The sequence below is a fragment of the Pantherophis guttatus genome, chromosome 10, assembly GCF_059756535.1.
Source record: "Pantherophis guttatus breed Tessera chromosome 10, ASM5975653v1, whole genome shotgun sequence".
NCBI lineage: Eukaryota > Metazoa > Chordata > Lepidosauria > Squamata > Colubridae > Pantherophis > Pantherophis guttatus.
In genome coordinates, this window is record NC_142072.1 from 14,405,896 (window position 1) to 14,416,797 (window position 10,902).

The window sequence follows — 10,902 nt, forward strand, 5'->3', positions numbered from 1 at the left end:
TTTCCTCCCAATCAGCTGGAACTTGCTAGGCAGAGAATAGATGGAGGCTAGAATTTTTTACTTCCAGTTTTCTGAACTACTCAAAATTTCCACTACCGGTTCTCCAGAACTGGTGAGAACCTGCTGAAACCCCCCTCTGGAATGGAGATTTTGCAGCATCCTTCCCCTAGGTATCTGGAAGAAATCGTAGTAGGAAAGCTTGCTACAGCCTTTCTCATCTTGTTTAATATAATGAGCTGTTTTCTGTCATTCCCTACTAACAGCTTCTTCTTTAACCCCAACTGGTGCAGTTGGCTTGCCTTTCATCCGTGGCTCCGTCTTCCTGTTGCTAACGCATGAAGTTTGTCCATTTCCAAGATGCCAGTAACGTGTGTGTGTGTGTGTGTGTGTGTGTGTGTGTGTGTGTGTGTGTGTGTGTGTGCAGCCAGGAGCCGTGAGATGTTTGTGCAATCCCCGAGCCTAGCAAATTCCCTCTGTGTGAGCCGCTCTTGCCACGTGGAAATATGGTGGTACAGCTGCTGCGTAGGCTACAGCGGGATGCAAAAGGCGTTTGGTCCCGGCATACAAGTTACCAGGAGGGAGTAATTCAGATGCAATTTCTCTGAATAGAAACTAGAACATGTGTTCTGACCCAGCTCCCCAAACTCAACAAACCCTCTGAAGTTAAATAAATGATTCCTTTATTAAGAGCGCCAGCAGCCCTGGCAAAAAGTTTCTCTCTCACACAGGCTAACAAGTCTGGCCGGCCGAAAGATGAATAGTTGTCTGCCACATCTATTCATCTCCGCCCCCTGCCTTTTATCCCCAGAGCTAGAGTGGGGCTTTGCTAGCAGTGGTGGCTCTTCCTTCCCAAGGATCGGCCCACAGATTTCCACTGCTCTCCTCTCCTCTGCCTTCTGTGCGTCAGGCACTGGACCCAGCTGTTCCTCCTCTTCCTCATCAGCCATCTCCAGACCTGGGGGCTGTTGACTCTCCATCTGAGGACTGAGGGCCGGCCCAGGCTCCGCCTCTCTCTCTCTCTCTCTCTGCCAGCTTCATTCCCTCTTCCCCCTCAAAGCTCTCAGGTTGCCTTGATGCTGACCCTGACTCCCACGCCTCCTCCTCCTCCTCCTCTGATTCGGCCGCTGGAGTGGCTGGTGGCCAACAGGCCACAACAATCAGCCTGCAGCATGAACAACATCTGGGATTCTATTCATCAAGTTTTTCCAAGCGTAAGTTAGTTTAGGGGAGAGGAAATCTAAGCGTCTGAGACAGCTGCCTAAAATGAGAAGTGGTTGTTTTCCAACCACACTTTAAACATTTATTGAAATGAAGATGTCTCCACCAATAGGGACGAAACGTTTGCAACCATATCGTCAAGCTCGGAGCTCAACCCAACGACATTTGTAGGTGGTGTTTAACATAGAGCCATGGTGGCACACCGAGTGTGGCAGGGGAAGGATACTGTAAAATCTCCATTCCCTCCCCACTCCAGGGGAAGGATACTGCAAAATCCCCATTCCCTCCCGATCAGCTGGGATTTGGGTGGCAGAGAATAGATGGGGCCGGGGCCAGTCAGAGGTGGTATTTGCCGGTTCTTCGAACTACTCAAAATTTCCGCTACCGGTTCTCCAGAACTGGTCAGAACCTGCTGGAACCCACCTCTGATGCTGACTCTGTAAACCGCTTAGAGAGGGTTGTAAAAGTACTATGAAGTGGAATATAAGTCTAAGTGCTGTTGCTATACATTGCTGAATGTTATACAGGTAGTCCTCGACTTACGACCACAACTGAGCCTGACATTTCTGTTACTAAGTGAGACATTTCTTAAGTGAGTTTTGCCCCATTTTGCAACCTTGTCACAGTTGTTAAGTGAATCACTTCAAGTGTTAAATTAGTGACACGGTTGTTAAGTGAATCTGGCTTCCCCATTGACTTTGCTTGTCAGAAGGTCGCAAAAGGGAATCACACGACTCCGGGACTCTGCAACGGTCATAAATATGAGTTGCCAAGCATCTGAATTTTGATCACTTCACCAGGGGGATGCTGTAACAGTTGTGTGAAAAATGGTCATAACTCACATTTTTCAGTGCAGTTGCAACTTCAAATGGTCGCTCAATGAACTGTTGTAAGTAGAGGACTACTTGTACAGGCCCCAAAATGGACTTTTATGGGTAAGACTTGAACTGGGAATTTCCATTTCTAGCTAAGATGTGGTTCCTGGTGGGTTGCTGTTGGTTATGTGTGCTAAAATACTGCACAAGATCCATCCAGACATCTGGAAGGCAGCAAGTTATGGGAGACATTAAAAGCGTGTGTAATTTTTTATGCTAATCGTTCCTTTTATTGCCCTGCTTGCATTTTTCTGGATTTTAAAATATGTTTCGGAATCGTGCATTGTTTTTTTTCAAAGACGCAGCAATTTTGTCAGTTACCGGGCTGATTAAAAATCAGAATGATGATAACGCAAGCAATTTGTTTCTCCCACTTGCATACAGGACCGCAACTCGTTGCTTAAGGAGATTCAACACAAGAGTCATTTTATTAAGGGTGGGGGGGAAGTGGATACTTTTATTTATACAAAATGCAGTCATTTAAAACCTAGCATAGACATGCAAGAAAAGACACACCGTTCCATCTCTGCACATCATCCTTCCCCATGCCATACATACATACGACTTTACCTCGACTGTTTTGAGGGCGAGGAAAAGAATATTTCATTTCCAGCACAGTTCAATTCATTGAATCAGTGGTTACATCAGTTCAGCATTGTAAGAGCTATTATGCTCTAAGTATTAAGCCATTAAAGGGACGCGGTGGCTCAGTGGCTAAGATGCTGAGCTTGTCGATCGAAAGGTCGGCGGTTCAGCGGTTCGAATCCCTAGTGCCGCGTAACGGGGTGAGCTCCCGTTACTTCTCCCAGCTTCTGCCAACCTAACATTTCGAAAGCGCATAAAAAATGCCAGTAGAAAAATAGGGACCACTTTTGGTGGGAATTTAACAGCGTTCCGTGCGCCATTGGCGTTTAGTTATGCCGGCCACCTAAGCCACAGAGATGTCTTCGGACAGTGCTGGCTCTTTGGCTTTGAAATGGAGATGAGCACCGCCCCCTAGAGTCGGGAACGACTAGCACATATGTGCGAGGGGAACCTTTACCTTTATTAAGCCATTGGACTGCCTTTGAAGAATCCTGGGTCTTTCCTCAGCCTGGAAACTCAGTTGGGTAGCTTTAGGCCAGTCATTCTCCATCAATCCAACCTATCTCAGAGTTGTTGTGCACAAAAATAATAGGAGGGGGGAGTTATGAATGCTTCTTCAGCTCCTGAGCTTGGTATATAAATTGAGCAAATAAAGGAATTTTTTAAAAAAGAATACATTACCTTATAGGACACAGTGTTCACAAGCCAGCATAGACCAACTCTGTACATGTTTTAAGGTGCATTAAAATGAAAAGATCAAACTGTCAGAGGGTAGTTTGCAGGAGTGAACACAGGACGTTCTCAAAACAGCCAAGAAAATGGCCGGAAGAATGGAATTGCAGCTCAGTGTTTTTTTTTTAAGTGTCCCTCATTTGCATAAGAATGGGTGGAGCTTTGATCACATCATTGCAGTTGCCATCTTGAAGTGTTGACACTACCTTGTGCAGCACCCCTGGTTCTCTGCGAGAAAGGTAGGCAAATTTTTCATGGCCCTGGGCTCAAAAGTGTGGAGAAGAAAGCCATAAAGGACGAGCAAAGAACCCAGAGTTGCCTCACACACAAATCCTTTCAAAAAAGTGTTTAGGTAGGTAGGTAGGTAGGTAGGTAGATAGATAGATATAGATAGATAACTAGATGGATAACTAGCTAGCTAGAGGGATGATGGATGATGGATGGATGAATGGATGGATGGATGGATAGATAGATAGATACAGGCAGACAGACAGACAGACAGACAGACAGACAGACAGACAGACAGACAGACAGACAGAACCGGTTTGCCCTGGATTGGGTGAACCAGTAGTGCCGGCAGCGGGAGGCTCCGCCCACTCGCCCAGACGCTTCTGCAGAAGCGTCACGCATGCGCACGAGCGAGCGCCCACGAGCATACCGGTAGCGATGGGTTTTGAAACTCACTACTGAAACAGACAGAGCAGTGTGGTGGCCTAGTGGTGAAGACATTCACCTCCCTTTTAGAAGGCTGAGAGTTCAATCCTAGGTGGTAGCAGACAATTCTCTCCTTGGGTGCAAAAAAAAAAAAAAAAAATCTGTTGCGAACTCCACGTGGCATCAAGGAAGGGCATCCAGCCTGAGTAAACACTCAGCTCCATCCAGTTGCCCCAATTCAACTCCGAATTAAGGGATTACAGGGTCATAAAAAGGGAGATTTAGACAGACAGACAGACAGACAGACAGAAAGACAGAGATCCCCACCTTAAGGTGACAGGAAATTCTGCTCCTGATATTTTGGAAATAGTGCCATTAAATTCTGGCAGTAGAATCCGAAGAGGACTCATATATGGCATGATCAACTGCTGTCTTTGTAAAAGAACTCAGAACACCAAATTAATTCCGTTCTGCATCTGGCAGGAATTGTGCTCTACACACACAAGAAAAGCAAACAAAAGGCTTTAATTGTCGCTTGTTTAAGGATGTTTAAAGCCATGTTCAACTAGGCACTGGCTCTTGTCTCATCAACTGGCTTCGGAGGGCAATGCAACCTGAAAGGTGGGTTGAAAAAAATAAATAACATTTTTAAGTGTTTTACTGTAATTGATAATTTCCACGGAGGATTGGACCGTACAGCAGACCCGGGGGCCACAATGATGCAGTCAAAGCTCGGCTTGCCTTTTTATGTGCATCAAATGTGAGATCCATATTAAAAATGGGCGGAATTTCAGTTGGTCTGTTATGATTGCAATCTTCTCCCCCTCCTTTTTTAAAACCATCCCATGCAAACCTCCTTGTAGCAGATGGAAGAACTTGTCTTTATCCAACCTTGCAGCTGATGGAAAAATCACTCCCTATTCGGCCTGAAGAAATAAATAAAATAATTGCGTCTCTCTCTCTCTTTTTTGGGGGGGACTACAGTAAGGGTCACATTAACACAGCTAGATGGCAGTCAACTAGCATTGGCTGGTCTTAAAAATCCAAGCAGGACTGAACCTGCTTATCCCATAGGTGGGAGACAGTGGTGGGTATTTAGCCGGTTTCGGGTGAACTGGTAGCAGCGATCGTGGGAGGGCCTTCTATGCTGTCCTATTTAGGCATGTTTTCGAGGCTGGGTGCATGCAAAAAAGCTGCGTGTATGAGCAAAGCACGTGCATGGAAGGCCGGGTGCATGCGCAGAAGATGTGCATGTGCGTGAAGCGAGTGTACACGCATGTGGCGAACCGGTGGTAAAAATATATGAAACCCACCTTTGGTGGGAGAGCACCAAAAAAATCCCAAGGCTGATCTATCACAGACTCAGGGAGATGGTATTGGACTGGTAGGAAGATTGGGAGGAGCATTCTGATGCTCTCCAGCTGTGTTATATGGCAACTCTCAATCAACCTCTGAAAACAATCTATGTTGGGATTACCAGTACCAATTTGCTAATCTCCGTTCGAACAGCCGAATCGATGGGAACTGTTTGCATGCTACTAAAATGGATATTCTAAGGGACGCGGTGGCTCAGTGGCTAAGACGCTGAGCTTGCCGATCGAAAGGCCGGCAGTTCAGCGGTTCGAATCCCTAGTGCCGCGTAACAGGGTGAGCTCCCGTTCCTTGTCCCAGCTTCCGCCAACCTAGCAGTTCGAAAGCACATAAAAAATGCAAGTAGAAAAATAGGGACCACTTTTGGTGGGAAGGTAACAGTGTTCCATGCGCCTTTGGCGTTGAGTTATGCCGGCCACATGACCATGGAGATGTCTTCGGACAGCGCTGCCTCTTCAGCCTTGAAACGGAGATGAGCACCGCCCTCTAGAGACAGGAATGACTAGCACATATATGCGAGGGGAACCTTTACCTTTACTAAAATGGATATGGAGCAGGTGCTCCATTGCTGGAGATTTAAAAAAAAAAAAAAAGATTGGGCTTTGTTCAGGATGGTATAAGATCTCCTGCCTTGGCCAAGGGGTTGGACTAGATAGAAGACCTCCCAAGTCCCTTCCATTTATGATTCTATGCTTCTAACCTAGTGACAGGTGGGCTATTTTTCATTTCTTTCTTTGGCATTTTTAAAACACAGAAAGTGGACAGTGATCAAAGTGGCCACAGGGCATAAAAGGGCACTTAACGATGACCTGTAGTTTTCAAACATTGCATGCTCCAAGCATGGAGCCAACATCTGAATCTATATCTTTCTACCATCACTGTGGCTATCAAAAACATGCAGCACAAGCCAGAACTTCTTTCATTTACTCTGGATGCCTTTTAGGTTTGCTTGTCTCAATCTTTTTTCTTTTTTTAAAAAAAACCTTTTTCATACAGCTCTTTCTCCCCTTTAGAATCATCAAGTCTCAGTTGGAAGGTACGATTGCGGCCAATGAGCTCAAACTCCTTGTTCAATGCAAGGATCTAAATTAAAGTATCCCTGGCCATATGGCTCTTCGGGCACAGCTCAAACACTTCCAAAGAGAGATGGTGGTTTCCACTATCAAATTGCTAAAGAAATTGCATTTCATGGTGTGCAGCCTCTGACATGACTTGACAGGACATGAAGTGAGGTTGATGACCATGCCTGTTTTCCTGGCTACCAAAAGAGGAGACAGATTGTGCCCAGTTAATGCCCTGCACTGTTTCCTTGAACAGAGTGGACGCCAACCTGTTTTTCAAGGCATTTTGCCATTGGCTAAGTATCCTGTTTTCCCAAAAATAGAACCCAACCGGAAAATAAGTCCTAGCATGATTTTTCAGGATGCTCCTAATATAAGCCCTACCCCCCAAAATAAGCCCCAGTTAAGATTGTCAGCCAGATGGATGCATTTAGTACTGCATTCTCCCCCAAATAAGACCTAATCAGAAAATAAGCCCTAATGCATCTTTTGGAGCAAAAATTAATATAAGACCCAGTCTTATTTTCGGGGAAACATGGTACTAATACCGAATGTGGTCACGATAGCCAGGGCGAAGATATAAAAATTTCAACCCTTTCACTCATCTCAGAAAGGTGCATCTTCCCAATATTAAGAAAGAAAAAAATAGATATAAATATCACAGGGGTGCTCCTGTTTTTATATATATATAGCAAACTTACATTTGGCAGAAATTTCACTCTGACTTAATGGATGATTCGTTGCTCTTCTGCATAATTGAAATAAGCTTAACAACGCCACATCGGTTGGTCTTCTAGATTATGCTGCAAGAGCTAAAAAGCATGATGGTAGATGTTTAGAGTGCTGTTTTAATTATTAATACCTGCACTTCCTTTGTCTGGCTGCCCATTTTCAGATGTTTGTGTGCAAAGCAGAGAACTGACTACAGCAGGGGTCTCCAAGTTGCCAAGATTGGAGACCCTTGGACTACAGTACTTGACTATCTATGGTCTTATTTTCACCTTGATTGCAACAATGTCAGTTCTGGTGTCTAGACAAAAACCAACCTTAGTTTTAGCTTTCTTCCTAAGCCCCCTTCTTACAAACCCAAAGAACATTGATGGAAATTCAAGAGAAACCCAACAATATTCGTATTTTCATCCATCCAGGGAATATCTAACAATGCAGGTAGTCCTTGACTTTTTTTTTTTTAAATTTGATTTATATGCCGCCCTTCTCCGGAGACTCAGGGCGGCTTACAATGCGTTAAGCAATAGCCTTCATATTTTTGTATATTTTATACAAAGTCAGCTTATTGCCCCCACAAACGGGGTCCTCAATTTACCTACCTTAGAAAGGATGGAAGGCTGAGTCAACCTTGAGCCTGGGGAGATTCGAACTTGCAGTAATTGCAGGCAGCTGAAGGTTAATAACAGGCTTTTTTAGTCTGTTGAGCTATCCAGACTTACGACTACAATTGAGCCCAAAATTTCTATTGCTAAGGAGGACATTTGTTAAGTAAATTTTGTCCCATTTTGCAATCTTTCTTGCTATCGTTGTTATGTGAAACACTGCAGTTGACAAGTTACTAACACAACCTGGTTTAAGTGTTAACCTGGTTAAGTGAACCTGACTTCCTCATTGACTTTGCTTGTCAGAAGGTCACAAAAAGGGATCATGTGACACCCCCCAGGACACTGCAACCGTCATCAACATGAGTCACTTGCCAAGCATCTGAATTCTGATCACGTGACCAGAGGGATGCTGCAACAGTCGTTAAGTCTGAACATTTTTCACACTTCTTTCATTCTCTTGTAACTTTGAATGGTCACTAACTGAACTGTTGTAAGTCAAGGACTACCTGCAATTGTTAGATATTCCCTGGATGGATGAAAATACGAATATTGTTGGATTTCTCTTGAATTTCCATCAATGTTCCTTGGGTTTGTAAGAAGGGGGCTTAGGAAGAAAGCTATGTTACCAGAAGTTATGTTCTCGGCCCCACTGATTCAAAAGATATAGGATTAAATACTAAATTTAGTATATCTTTAATGCCGAATTATTTTGTTTACATGTTTAAATTTCCAAGCAGTCCAAATCTGAGCAAAGAAGATAGCTCTGAAAGAGAGGAACCTGAACTCAGGTCATTCTTATTCCAATTCCTATCATACAACGACGTAAGAAGAGAGAAAATACGGGAATTCTGGTTCCTCCCTCCCCCCCTCAAAAGCGTGTAGTTCTAAGGAGAATTTGATAAAAGACAAAAATTGGACAAATATTTTAAGGCACATTCTAACAAGGCCCCTCCTTCCCCTCTCTTTCATTTTTCCTTGGTTGCTACACTAATTAAAACCAAAACTGTTTTTAGGCTTAAAACAAAAGACAGGAATACCTTTCTATGCTGTCCCAGGTCAGCTGTTCTTTGACCTGATGACAGGAGGCACAAAAGTATATTAATGGCAGAGGCGTTGCAATCATTTGTTGTTAATTGCGAAGTCGTGTCCGACCCATCGTGATCCCATGGACCATGTTCCTCCAGGCCTTCCTGTCCTCTACCATCCTCTGGAGTCCATTTAAGCTCACGCCCGACTGCTTCAGTGACTCCATCCAGCCACCTCGTTCTCTGCCGTCCCCTTCTTCTTTTGCCCTCAATCATTCCCAGCATTAGGCTCTTCTCCAGTGAGTCCTTCCTTCTCATTAGGTGGCCAAAGTATTTGAGTTTCATCTTCAGGATCTGGCCTTCTAAAGAGCAGTCAGGGTTGACCTCTTCTAGGACTGACCGGTTTGATCACTTTGCAGTCCAAGGGACTCAGAGGAATCTTCTCCAGTACCAGAGTTCAAAGGCCTCAATTCTTTGGCGCTCAGCCTTCCTTATGGTCCAACTTTCACAGCCATACATTGCAACTGGGAAAACCATAGCCTTGACTATACCCACTTTTATTGGCAGGGTGATGTCTCTGCTTTTTAGTATGCTGTCTAACATGCTGTGTAATGTTGCAATCATAAGGCCATTTTTTTTTAGGAGCTCAGGGCTAGTCAATATCATGGCTTTCTTACTGGAGGCACATGGTCAGTTTTGAAGTTTGAAATCGTCATGCCTTTACATCCTTGGCCAGAGAATGTAAAGGCATAAATGGGCTTGTCTAGGGTATCTATGAAAATATGAAAGAATGCAGCCCCTGGATCGCATTAACCAAGATGCTACGCGTGCTTTTAAAAGCATTGTTTCAACAATTGGACCACTGCTGTGTGGTCTCTGATCCCTTCAGAGTGAATTTATTTATTGTGTGTTTGCACAATAAATTCAGCACCATTCTACAACGGACTGTACCAGCATAGGTGATAGCAGTATACGCTTGACATGGCTAAATATTTGAAATGTATCAGAAACAAAATTCAAAATCGGCATGTCGCACAGAAAACTAGGCTTTTTCCCTTGGCTTGGCCACCTTTCTAAGAGCAGAGAATTAACAATGGGGCATAAAAATGCAAATTCTCTTTTACCTCTAGAGCAGTGTTTCTCAACCTTGGTAGCTTGAAGATGGGTGGACTTCAACTCCCAGAATCCCCCAGCCAGCAGCGCTGGCTGGGGGATTCTGTGAGTTGAAGTCCACCCATCTTCAAGCTTCCAAGGTTGAGAAACACTGCTCTAAAGATACCCACTTTAAGGGAGGCTTAAGGGAGGTGTGATAGTTCATTCCTGAGCTACTTACTAACAGTCAGGCTAAATTAGGAACTGGCGGAATGTCTGCAAATGCCAGCACATCTATTATAGCTACCCGAAACGGTGCATACAAAGCCCTCAAATGATTATTATTTTCAAATTTTAAAAAATGGCCCAGTTTTCATCCATTTTCCATGCATTTTTAGCCTTTGTTCTCTTGCGAGGTCCTCCGGTGAATTTTCCAACATCTCAAGAAGTTAGATGAGAATTGGGTGAGTGGGTGGGTTTTTACATTTAATGAGATTGTTTTTGATCCCTGGAATCCTTACACCAGACTGAATAACAATACTCGGGGGATGGAACCCATAGCTGATTGATTGACCTAAATCAATCCTCAGCGTTAGCAGTTGTAGGTTACTAGCAAAAGACCTTCCCCGATAACACGCCATGCTGTGGCAGAAGGACACATGAATCAAAACCATTGAAAAACAGCTCCATCCTTTATAGCACGCATGCACGAGATAAAAAAGAGCCTTGGTAGTACAGTGGTAGTACAGTGGTCTAAGGCACCCTGTTATTAAGCTGGTTATTAAGACCAGCTGCCTGCAATTACTGCAGGTTTGAATCTCGCCAAGGCTCAAGGTTGACTCAGCCTTCCATCCTTTCTAAGGTAGGTAAATTGAGGACCCAGATTGTGGGGGCAATAAGCTGACTTTGTATAAATATACAAATGGATGAAGGCTATTGCTGAGCACATTGTAAG

General features: G+C 44.2%; 1 long non-coding RNA gene across 1 annotated transcript; it reads right to left on the bottom strand.

Moving 5' to 3' along the window:
• Positions 1-2,493: 2,493 nt before the first annotated feature.
• Positions 2,494-10,014, bottom strand: LOC132711785 (uncharacterized). The gene is made up of 2 exons (XR_009622536.2): positions 8,868-10,014; positions 2,494-7,308 (listed from the first exon to the last, which is right to left on the bottom strand). It is a non-coding gene; the product is annotated as an uncharacterized LOC132711785 (long non-coding RNA).
• Between the last annotated feature and the right edge of the window lie 888 nt (positions 10,015-10,902).